The sequence below is a fragment of the Diabrotica virgifera genome, chromosome 8 (genome assembly GCF_917563875.1).
Source record: "Diabrotica virgifera virgifera chromosome 8, PGI_DIABVI_V3a".
Classification (NCBI taxonomy): Eukaryota; Metazoa; Arthropoda; class Insecta; order Coleoptera; family Chrysomelidae; genus Diabrotica; species Diabrotica virgifera.
This window is the reverse complement of record NC_065450.1, coordinates 80,813,974-80,827,345: the sequence shown is the minus strand read 5'-3', so window position 1 is coordinate 80,827,345 and position 13,372 is coordinate 80,813,974. Positions and strand designations below refer to the sequence as shown.

Here is a 13,372-nt window from a genome sequence, read left to right as displayed (position 1 = left end):
AGAGATCGGAAGTAGTCTGCCCATGTTGCCTTCTGAATGTGTTTCGCTTTTATTAATTCGTTCATTTCCTTTCTTTGCACTCTGATCATTCTCCAAACTTCTTTTTGTGTTCCGTAGAAGTCGTGTTCCATCTGTTTTGAGAAACTTTGCAAGTGCTCCCTTTTTATTTGCCTCACTAAAGTATTCGTTTCGTTTCTGATTCGTTTGTAGTGGTTATATGCCTGTTGTGTTTGTTTTGTTCCATACTGTAAAAAGGTTTTCTTCTTTGCTTCGAATTTTATCTTAACTTCCTCTCTAAACCACGGGGTTTTCTTCTTTAATATGTGAGTATTCGTTACTTTTCTCTCTCCAAGTGATTCTGTTGCAGCGTCGATTATGTTATCTTTGAGTTTTTGCCAGCTTTCATCGATGTTATCGTTTTCTAATATTCCATTCTCAGCAATCTTCTCTGATATTCTTTTCCTGTATAAATATTCCGTGGATTCCGTATGTAGTCCTTCGACTTTGATTTTTGATTGTGGTGGTGCTGCCCTCCTAGGTGTGAAATATTTCATAATGATTCCTATTTTACGTAATACTAGGCTATGGTCGCTACCTACATCTACTGAGTTGAGGCACCTTACGTCGGTTATTTTTGATGGATGCATATCTCTGTTGGTTACAACATAATCTATCATAGATCTTTGTCCACGGGTGTTATTGAATGTATATTTGTGTTGGTCTTTGTGGTCACAAAAGTGTTGTTTTTTCTAAGTTCGTTATTTATGCAGAACTTTATCATCAGTTCTCCATTTTCGTTTTCAACATTCTCATTGTGTTTTTGTTTAATTTCGGGTATTACTTGGTTACCTATTCGAGCGTTAAATTCCCCCAGTATTATCATCATAATCAAATATATGTGGGATATTTTGGGGAAGTTGTTGTGGGTATACGTAAGTGTATGGATTCCTTGAAGTTTGTACAAACTTGAGCCAAATAGTTTCCCATTTCTTTCTTAATTTTTTATTCAATTCTGGAATGTAATCGCTGGAGATTGTTAAATTTACTATTTTATTTAAAGTTGCTGAATTCTTACGTTCAGCTATGATAAGAGTTCATTTGAAGTGCGGGTAGTGAGGTAGGCGAGATGCTGCTGTCAGAATCTATATTTAAATTTCTTCCAAATCATTAAAATGATTGTATTTAATAACCTAAGTATTTAATACGGCTCTGATCAGCGTTACAGTTGGTCTTTAAAAACTGGATTTAAAACGATGAATTGATAGAAGACTTAAGTTGTTTTCAACACAGTTTGTTTTTTACAGCACAACTTATAAACCGGGAGATATTAACAGAAGTTCAACCACGATTTTCTAAGTCCTGCCCTTTGCAATACTGGAAGGTTAGAGAAGGTACTTACAATTTGTGAAAAAATCCACGGGTTTCCTGTGACATTTTTCTGTGAAAATTAGATTTTCCATGAATAAAAAAATTGAGAGTTGCGATGAACTTTTAAGTCCTGCCATGTCCATAGAATAACAGGATACTATCTATTTTATGAAGAAAATTTTTTGGGCAGGACTGTCGCAAAAGTACTTAGGGAGTATACATATATACAAATATGTAATGAAAATAATGAAATTTTCATGATTTTCTAAGTCCTGCCAACTTAATAAATTAATTATATTTATTTCAAAATGACCAAAAAAAATATTGGCATGACGTCACCTAATGTTTAACTGCACTTGTTTCTTGGAAAATTTTGAATAAAATTTTCACTCTGGTTCCGTGATTTTCTAAGTCATAAAATAAATTTTGTTACAAAATAAATAATTTCAGTATACATTATGCAAAATGGCAGGATGTTTAGTTACACCTTTTTTACTATATATAGTTAAAAAATTTGTAAGATAATTCGTGGAAAATTACACGATTTTCTAAGTCATGCCATTTCGCACATATCTCAAGAAGGTTAATATAAATCTATTTTCAAAGAGGCAGGATGGTTGTATAGTTATTTCGTATAAAAAAATTAAATTATCTGTCTGTAAAATTATGTCAGGGTGTTATACAAACATATTCATATCACCACATTTTTCTTGAGTCATACCATGTCGAGTATGCTTAAAAAACACTAATCTAAAACCGTTTACAACTTTACAAATGTCATCAGACCATCTGGTTGGCGGACGACCTCTACTTCGATATGCTTCGTCTAGAAGAAGCATATCGATGTCTTGTAATTAGTTTCTTTAAAATAGCTGCAGAACGCTTTTATTTGGAAAAACGAAAACTGGTACACTTATTTATCTTCCAGAGGTCAATTGTCAAATGTCAATTATCAATTGTCAATTTTTAGTACCGGTCATAGGGGTCCGTTTGGGTACAGAAACGGATATATTATCGAATAACTTTTCTGTCTAACTTTTAAGCATCTCTGACACTGGATTATTGAATTCTGGGTTAGTTTTGTACTAAAAGGTACTTTTGCTTTAACTCAGAAGAATACGCAATGCAGTGTTCTAGAAAAATCGATGTGAAAAATTTTTCGCTTTTTGGTTTTTTGAGTTTAAAAGAATTTAGAAAAATTCTATTTAGAAAAACGAAAACTGCTACGTTTATTTCTCTTCCAGAGATGAATCGATTTTATCAATTGTGAATTTCTAGTACTGGTCATAGGCCTCCGTCTATTTAAAAGTACGCCCACCAATAAAACGAGTGTGATTCATGTGCCTGAAACTTTTTTATCTTCGAGAGGCCCCACACCAAAGAAACATAAAACATGACACGTTTCATGAAAATAAAACACAGTTAAACAAATTGAAGTCCGCACACACAAGAAGCGAGTGTGATTCATGCACATAAAACATTTTTATCTTGGTGAAATCTGTTTCAGGAAAGAGATCGTGTTGTATTTTTCGGTTTCAGTTTCATTGTTTTGGACAGTTAATTACGTGCATAATATGAATTCCAACCAAGAATTTAATATTGCATTGGTTTCTGTTGTAAAGTAGAATGAAGAGTTGTACAATTATTATAACCTGGAGAGGTACTCGAATAGGTAATGATAAGAAAATATCAGTTTTCTTTAAACCAGGACCCACAATAAAACAATGTAGATGTTTGAATACTCAGTCTATAAAATTATTTAAATTTGGGAAGATGATTACTTAGTTCGTTTGCAACCAAATACGTACTATGATTATGATGTTGGGCAGTAATAAAAAGTTGCCGCAAGAGTAACAACCTCGTCATCATTACTTTCCATTGTTGGCTATACAAATTTTCATTTTGTTTCTTTGATTAGTATATAATATGAAACGGTTTCGTCCTTCACAATTCATTTTGTTTCATGTTTTACGTTTTATGTTTTACTTCACGTTTCTTTGATCTGCGGCCTCCCTTAGAAAGTAATAAAGGTTTGCCATGACAGCAACGACCTCGTCATAACTTTCCATTGTCGACTATACAAATTTTATTTTTGTTTCTTCGATTAGTATATCACATGAAATCATATGTTTTTTCACAATTTATTTGTTTCTTATTTCAAGTTTCATGTTTCACGTCTCATCTTTCACGTTTTATGTTATTTTAATCTGCCTTAGGAAGCATTTTCAGATTAGTTGAATTGTGTTAAATTGTCGTAAAATTATTAAATTTATTAATTGCCTTTATTGCAATTATTAATTGCCTTAAAATCAATTTGTTGTTATTAATTTATTTTGTTGCATAGCAATTTTATCCCGCCTTCTTACTTGTTCGAACACAAAATACACACGCATGTAACAGGCGCTGAGTTGCCGCACTCAACTCGTTTTCCTAATATTGTAGGATTGTAGATATTATCCTGATATTGTTTCCTATATTTGATAGCAAAATTTACTAACACTAACAACACCAGAATAACGATTTTTAAATACAGCATCTATCTACTTGCAACTTTTTGCATTGTGTTCAGGATAACATCAGGAAAAGGTGTATAATATAAAAATGGGTAGAAATTGCATTTTAGTGCATAAAATGCATCCAAAAGTGCATAAACCTGTAAAAATCGGTGTATGAAGGGCAAAATTTTGTTATTTTTGAGGTTTATGGAGTTACGAATACGCAAGCAGAACCGACCTCTGAATCACCTAGTGCCCAGAGTTGCTGCTAAGGCACGCCATCTGGAGTTTCGTGGGATATCGGCAATAAATTAAAAAAAAAAACAGAATATTCGATGGTTTTTGGGATGGCCGAACACGAATATGACATTACAACCGACCCTCGGAGCACCTGGTGCAAAGGGTGACTGATCTCGAATTTAAGAGAGTTTTTGGAGGTCGATTCTGATGGCGTATTCATGTTCAGCAACCACAAAACTCTTCGAGAAATCTACTTGCATCACTTTAGTGTCTGAAAGCCTCGAAATTTAAGAATACGGCGTGTTTATCAGTCACCCCGGGCACTAGGTAAAGATCTGTTCTAATGTGACATTCTTGTTCAGAAACCCCAAAAACCACCTGAGTTATCTGTCTGTATCAATTTACTGCCGAAATTAATATATAAATATGGTATAGAAAATGCTTAGCAAATAAAAAGGTACCATAAAATATCATTTTATTATAATACTAAAATACAGGGTGTCCCATTTAAGAAAACTCAAAAAATACTCATTCCGAGTTTCAAGTTTCAACCAACCCCGTATACTAAAATTAAACATTTTGGTATACTATTAATAACTGACAATAGTAGACTATATTAAAAATCGTTTAAACATAAATTAATAGAAGTTTGGATATCAAATCACTAACAATATGTATAGGGTGTGAATGTTCCTACAAAATAAAAAAAAAACGTAATTATATTTTAAACTACCTCGTATAATATTTCAAAACACTATATTTTATTAAAGAGAACATCGAGTAGAATCCAAAAATGTAAAAATATACAGGGTATTCCATTTAAAAAAACATAAATTTTTGTCACCCTGTGAAAACGGGTAGCCCTGTATATTAGAAAATACTGTTAAATTATAGTCCTATCTGTGGCACATGTTTTTCCTAAATAACTTTTTTCGTATATCTTACGACAAACGAGTAATTGGACTAGCCCACACTAATGCCCCACCCTGTATACAAAATAACCATAAAACCATCCTGCCTCTTTGTATATAGACTTATATTAAGATTCTTGAAACATGTGCAAAATGGCATGACTTAGAAAATCGTTGACTTTTTCACGAATTTTCTTACAAATCTAGGACTCCTGCCGTCTTACAAGAACTGTTTAACCTTCCTGCCGAGTACCGAAAAGGTATTGATTGTATTTGAGTATTATAACTTTTTAAAGGCAGGACTTAGAAAATCACGGAATCAGGGTGAGAATTTTCCGCAGAATTTTCCAAGGGACAAGTATACTTAAACATTAGGAGACGTCATGCCAATATTTTTTTGATCATTTTGAAATAAATATGTTTAGTTTATTAAGTTGGCAGGACTTAGAAAATCATGAAAATTTCATTATTTTCATTACATATTTGTATATATGTATACTCCCTAAGTACTTTTGCGACCGTCCTGCCCAAAAAATGTTCTTCATAAAATCGATAGTATCCTGTCTATCTACGGATATGGCAGGACTTAGAAATTCATCGCAAAACCCTATTTTTATTTTTTGGGAAAATCTAATTTTTACAGGAAAATGTCACAGGAAATTTGTGGATGTTTCCACAGATTGTAATTACATCGTCTACCCTTCCAGTATTGCAAAAGGCAGGACTTAGAAAATCGTGGCTGAACTTCTGTATAATATCTCCCAGTCTATTACAGAAATGTTATATTAACAGTCAAAAATTATTAATTAATAGTTTTTGTATAGAATATAAACTTACAAAATTAAAACTGGTCATTAATAAACTTAAACAAAGTTCACAAAATTACAGTAGATAAACCTACTACTACAAAATATGTAGTTCTTTCCGTGGCTATTTTTATGTCAAATATATTTGACGTTTATTCCGTACTGCAAGTTATTCGCTTGAAGTGTACTCACTTTAAACTAAGATGTAGATATTAGGTATTATTAAAGATGTTTTTCTCTTGGAGACAAAAAAAGTACATATATGTAAAATACATAATACGAATTTTGAAGAAAGAAAATGACTTAGGAAGTGTTGCCAATATGATTGAAAAAACATCCAATATGACAGGGGTAACAAAGTCAACAGTTTTTTTAATGTATTGAAAGAAAAATCTGGTGAATATAAAAATACTCCTAAACCAACAAAGGTAAAAGGAAAAAAAAAATAATTTCCTCAGAAAGATTAAGAATGAGTTAAGTCAAAAGTTTCATAAATTTTATTTTAAACTATAAATATCTCTTCACGTCTTTTAAATAATGTAATTTTTAATTCAATTGAAGATGAATTAGATATAATTAATATAGGTCAGAAGATTTGAAAAACATTGCTGGAACTAAATTAAACTTTGCGGAACAAATGAAGGGAAGAGACAAGAGGACAAATAAATTCTTAAAAATGGAATTCTTACTTAGAATAGACGCGTCTAGCTTCATATAAAAATTATCTAAGCTAATAAAAGGCTACGACGACACGTCAAGCGAAAATGCACTCTGTCCCGGACGAAAACTTTTAGCGCCACCTATGAAATAAATTTGAACTATCAAATGACATTTTGTACTTAGATCGATTTAATAAAATAACTTCGCGCAAAAGTGGAGCGATTCTCTGAAAGTTACTTATTTATAATGAAACTTGTACAATATACTAAAATATCATTTCAACCTACTGAGTCTTTCTTCTTGTTGTAGCGCCTATCCGTTTCGGATATTGGCGACCATCAAGGCAATCTGAACTTTGCACACTTCTGCTTTGAAAATATTTGTGGTTGTTGTGTTCAACCACGAACGTACATTTTTCAGCCAGGAATGGGGACACGGAAGGAGCCTCCACGAGATCAATAGTGCCACATCAAATACAAAACAGTCATCACTATTGACGGCATCCCCTGGAAACGTCTACTAGTAGACGGCTAATCCTTCCAACACCGGACCAAACCAAATCAGATGGCAAACATCAAGCCACATCGGTTTTTCTCAGAGCCAACACTGACGGTAGTGAGCATAAATATCGAGGGCATCACTACAGCAAAACAAGACATCTTATCAGAATTCTGCAAACACACGAAATGCCAGGTAATGTGCATCCAGGAGACCCACAGAGACCTAACTGCAGCGAGACCGAAAATTTCAGGTATGAAACTGTTTGCGGAGATACCACATAATAAGCATGGGAGCGCTATATTTGTGAGAAGTTAAACCATAATCTCATTTGTGGGAACAACAAATGTAAATGATATAGAGGTAATAACCATTGAGATCGGAAAGCGCACAATAACTTCGGTATACAAGCCCCCAATCGAGCCTTTTATATTTTCACCCCCAACTAACTTCCAATCACAACCGAATCAGCTTATATTGGGAGACTTTAACCGTAATAGTTTACTCTGGGGCTATGGAAAGTCGAATGCAAATGGAGACGCAGTAGAAGCATGGGCTGAAATGAGTGGCCTCTCGCTAATCCATGATCCTAAACTTCCACCAACTTTTCAGAGCAAAGTTTGGAAAAGGGGATATAACCCAGATATCTGTTTTTGAAGTAATAACCTAGAAGACCGATGTACCAAAGTAGTATATGGCCCCATACCAAAAACTCAGCATAGACCAATTAGTATACACATCTTTCCAATTGTCATACCACAAACTATTCATTTCAGAAGGAGATTTAACTTCAAAAAGGCAAACTGGCAAAAGTATGCAGATATACTAGATTCTGAGCTGCTACGTCTTGAGCCAAAAGTAGAGAACTACGAAAAATTTGTAGAGGTAATTAAAAAATATGTCTAGGAAAGCTATCCTCAGAGGATGTAGGCAACAATATGTTCCCGGGATATCCAGCGAGTCCAAAGAACTAATGAGAACATACGAAACCCTCTATTCCACTGACCCTTTTAGCCAAGAAACGGTTGACTGCGGAGCAGTCCTACTACAACAGCTGAGTCAAGCAAGAAAAGAAAAGTGGATTGAAATCCTGGAAAAAATGGACATGAGACATAGTAGCAAAATAGCATGGAACCTTGTAAAAAAACTTAGCGCTAACCCAAAGCTTAGCACTCAAAAGGACATAAACTACCTTGCAAGGTTACAGCAAACCAAGTTTCTACTCGTCTCCTTATGAATGGAAGAACTAAGAACACATGTGAACACCCATATACTAGAAGAGGATTGAATCAGGAGACAAACCACCTAGGAGCTCCATTTACACTAAAAAAACTCCACGACGGTATGAACAGGTTAAAAAACGGGAAAGCTGCAGGTGTGGATGATATATGCAGTGAGCAAATAAAGCATCTAGGCCAAGTAGCAAAAAACTGGATCTTGCAACTTTACAATACGTGCTGAAAAGACTGCAAAATTCCAAAATCATGGAAAAAATCTAAAGTGATAGCCTTGCTAAAACCAGGAAAGGACCCAGAAAATCCCAGTAGCTACAGACCTATTTCGCTGTTGTGTCACTTTTTCAAATTATATGAGAGGCTCATCCTCGCCAGAATAGAAAAAACTGTCAACAAGCACCTCATCCCACAACAAGGAGGATTCAAACCCGGCAAATCTTGCACCGGTCAAGTCCTCGCACTAACAGAACATATTGAAGAGAGCTTTGAAGAAAAACTTATAACAGGGGCTGCTTTCGTAGATTTGACAGCAGCCTATGACACAGTTAGGCACAAAACATTGCTCCGAAAATTATACGACACTCTCAATTACCACCATCTGGGTAAGGTCGTATATTCCTTACTGAAAAACAGACATTTTTTCGTTATACTGGATAGCAAAGTAAGTAGGTGGAGAGTCCAAAAGAACGGTCTCCCACAGGGAAGTGTTTTAGCACCAATGCTTTTCAATATATAACGACCAACCTACGCCGACTGAAACCAAGCATTTTCTCTATGCTGACGATCTCGCAATATGTGCTTAAGGAAATAGCTTTGAAGAAGTGGAGGAGAAACTCGAAGCTACCTTAAAAACAATGACAGAGTACTATCTGCAGAATTCCCTGAGACCCAATCCCTCTAAAACACAATGTCTACGCCTTCCACCTTCGCGCTAAGGAAGCCAAGCGAAAACTTCAAATTGTGTGGAATGGTAATATACTAGAGCACACAAACCAGCTATATATCTTGGAGTAACTCTGGACAGGTCCCTCACCTACAGACATCATTGCATAAAAACGAGAGGGAAAGTAACAACTAGGAACAGCATACTAAGAAAGCTAATGGGAAGTAAACGGGGTGCATGTCCTGGCGTCTTAAGAACAACGGCAAATGCACTGTGTTTCTCAACTGCTGAATATGCATGCCCAGTCTGGGGCACATCTGCCCACGCTAAACAAGTTAATACTGCGCTAAATGAAACATGCAGGATAGTAACGGGGTGCATGAAACCAACGCCACTTTCAAACCTATATAAAGCAGCGGGTATTAGTCACCTCAATTTTTTAATTTGGGAGCATTTTTGAGGAAAATGACCACTTCCCCCCAACCAGACCGGCATTTTTTATTAGGCTATTAAGGAAGAATTACCTGAAAAATTTTTAGATTGCCTTAAGTACCTACCCAAAAATGTCTAAAGGTTTGCTCACTACGAAGACCAAAGGATGGTATCCTCGCCTAGAATAGAGTATCCTACTCTTCATATTCGTGAATTCTCGCATTTAAAATAATATATTTATTTTACCTGGCGATCGAAACTATAAATATTATCGATCGCTATGTAAAATAACTACATTATTTTGAATGCGAGGATTCACGAATATAAAGAGTAGGATACTCTGTTCTAGGCGAAGATACCATCCTTTGGTCTCCGTAGTGAACTCGGGCATTAAATTCGATCCTGAATACCCCAGTTGTTACTGTAATAACACGAATAGATCGCATTAGAAATGAGGAGATAAAAAGAAGAATGTCACTAGAATAAGACATCTTCAGCTACATCCAACGAAAACGTTAAATTTGGTATGGACAGGTGAGAAGAGCAGATCTTACAAGGTGGATATCCAAGAATTCGGCTTGGAGCCAAATAGGAAAGAGAAGAAGGGGTAGACCCCGAAAACCATGGAGAGATGAAGTGGACGAGGCCATGGCAAGACGAGACCTTAGAGACGGAGAATGGCAGAACAGAAACGACTGAAGATGTTGGCTGAAAGAAGGAAGGCGGCGACAGCTGTAAAAATCCTTACATATGTAGATGAATTATTGTAGATTGCGTATTGTTACGTTTTCTCTTGATCTATATAGCTATATGTAGAACTTTTTGACTATTGCCAATATCTGCTCGTAGTCTCTTCTCCAACTCTTCAGTTCTTTCCGTGTTTAGCTCTTCAGTTTCGTTTTTTCTACTTCTTAATTTCTCAAGTCTTTTCTTATTGCCTTTGAAATCGGTTTATTTAGTTTGTCTTGCACTTCTTTGCTCATACTATTATTTCCTTTCATATGTCGACTTGATTCTATGGATGAGGGTTTTCGTAGGTTGACTTTGTTTTTCATCCTTCTTGTTTGTTGGACAATATCTAGCTTAAACCGTGTGGCATTGTGTTGACTATTCATTTGTTCAGAGTATATTGACGTCTGTTGTCTATTGTTGTTGTCCCATTTAATTACACTAGTCAACAAATAAACAAAATAGTTGCGACTGATGTTAAAATAGCTGTATCGGGGAGTAAAAAGCGTCCTGAATGCGAATTCAAACACCAAAATATTCCACCACGTATATATTTTGAGTTATCTTCTTCTCAAAGTGACGCCCATTTCTGCGTATGCGTCCACCGTACATTGTCTGGTCAGGTGAAATATTAGATTTTGAGTTTAGAATGCATCAAATATAGCTGTTTATTATAAAAATTCTTATATACTGTATACACGTAAGTTCAGAACTAGAAACAAAAACTATATTATGTCTTTTGTATACAATTTTGTGCATATCTCAATTTTCCCATAACACTATTTGGATTAACACAAACACGCATTTTATTTTATCCTGCATAGTAAAAAACAACGAGGATAACTCATGGTTACTGTTCCTAAATATTATAAGTTGTCCTGGCTAGTAAATTCCATTTAAAAAAAATCCAATATTGTAATCTAGAACCTATTATGTAAGGGTTAAGCATGTCCTTTGAACAAGTAAAGGTCTTCAAATAAATCATGTAATTCGGCTTGTTGGATGCAATAAGGTTCTTTCTCGTCGCTTTCGGGAAAATAAGAATCATTCTTCTCTGATACATCATCAGGTTCACTTTTGTCACCATACATTTCCAAATCTTTCTCCCAATTTGCCCAGGGTTCTGGAACTGGTAAATCTTCTCCATGAAAGACCGGTTTTATTGCTGAGGTAATATCTGGATATTCACTTTTATGCTTGTTCTTCCTTGAAAACCCAGACACTTTTGTCATGCAGGAATAACAGTCGTTAAAATTGTAGTTAAATAAAAGTTTAAATGGTTAGATTTACTGATTAAGGACTATCTTTGGTTTATTTTTTATTTAAATGTTAATGTGTTATTCGTAGACATTAGATATCCCAGTGTTGCCAAATGATGCATAATTTTTAGAAAAAACGTTAATTTATTACACGCCCCGATAAGATCACGCCCTGATATATTACAAATGATTTTTTAAAAAAAAATTAGTAAAATACTCATAACCTAAAAATCATAACTCATTTTTTTGAACAAATCATAACTCAAATTCTTACGTGTTTACTTTTTACCAGCATAATCATATTCAGAGAGCAAAAATTAACAAAAAACAGCATTTTGCATTCGAGTCGCAAATTGGTTGTAAACTATTGTTATCATATATATTTATATACCTATATAGTTCTCTTGTTTAATAAATTAAATTTACTAATAAAAGGTTTAAAAATTTACTAAAAAAATCTTTAAATTTCGAGCTAATTTTGCTGCACTACATTATGTGCAAAGCGGTTTTCCGAAGCTTGTTTTCACCCCTAATGTGCCATCGCGGTGTGATTTGTAGAGTTTGTGTGGGTCTATTTGCCATTTTCCGGAAAAGAGTCTTGAACACCGCACGCGCGTCCTACACTCCCCAAGATATTAGGTCGCCAACAACTTATTTTGTGACACTGAAAAATCACCGCGTACCAGGTATATACACATACATAAATATTATTCACTCTGTTAAAACTTTGCACATATATTATATACATATTATGTTAAAAACTTTTGGGTTAAACATTTGTTGCATTTCACTTAGAGCAGATGCTTATATAAAAAACTATTATTTTTTAACGGATTTTTAACAAAGGCTCTCATTTTTTAAAACAAATATTTATAGCACTACATAGGCACTGTTATATTATATAACTACAATTTTTTATTGTAAATATTTAACTTATCAGCATCAGTATTTTTCTTTTTTTGTTGAATTTCATGTTCTACTTTTATTCTTTTGGTCTTCAATTATCTTGCTTGACATCCATAGTTATCGATTCTAAACTAAGTGTGACAGGATGGGTGTTATTACTGTTCAGATTGGAGAAATACGAAAATGAGGACCTGTGTCAGTTTGGAAGATTATATTAAAAAAATCCTTATAATAAGGTGAATCTTACGCTATTCTCTATATCTGACTCTTAGCTTATCATGACTCGTATATGGCATGTTTTTTTCTGTTTTTTTTTTGTCAGAGGATAGTTGTCCTTAGCTCTTGACATCTTTCTTATCTATTTTTATGAAGGAAATTTCATCCTCGCCATTCGCTATATTTTTACTTTAAAAATATAACTTATATCCCTGTACCTCATACCTTAACGGACACGCGCCAACTCGTAACTCTTAATGACAAACTTTATCAAATCAAAATGTACACCGGCCAATTCGTAACGTTTTTACTACATGTCCCTCCCAACTCGCAACTTTATACAGGTGAATTCGAAACCATTGTTTAATTCCAATACCACAGGTAGTTAATTTAAAAGGTAAGAAATAAATTTGAACAGTAACGGATTAAGCCAACACGGGGCATATAGCATATTATGTAAGCGAATGACTCTTGGTTCGCTTAAAAACATGTTCTGTATTATATGTACCTATAGAAAAATAACAAAAATTTAAATCTCTTAATAAAATAATTGAAACAATATGATATGTATAGTCCAGGGCGGATCTGTAAAAAAAGTTTATTTGCGGATGTGCGAGGTGGCATTCGGATTTTTGCAGATAAAGTTAGGTGACAACTTCAATAATAATAATTGACTTATGCTCCTTCTCAAATATGCCCGGAACATTAATAAAAAAATTAAAATATTTAAAAAT

General features: G+C 34.3%; 1 protein-coding gene across 3 annotated transcripts in view; it reads left to right on the top strand.

Moving 5' to 3' along the window:
* Window positions 1–13,372, top strand: part of LOC126890431 (uncharacterized) — a 502,412-nt gene that overhangs the window by 322,511 nt on the left and 166,529 nt on the right. The window contains exon 1 of one of the 3 annotated variants that reach the window (XM_050659353.1): window positions 12,109–12,202. The exons of the other annotated variants lie outside the window; for them this stretch is intronic. The gene's annotated coding sequence lies outside the window, so the exon portion shown is untranslated. Of the gene's footprint in view, window positions 1–12,108; window positions 12,203–13,372 lie in introns of those variants that run through there. 3 annotated transcript variants of the gene reach the window in all.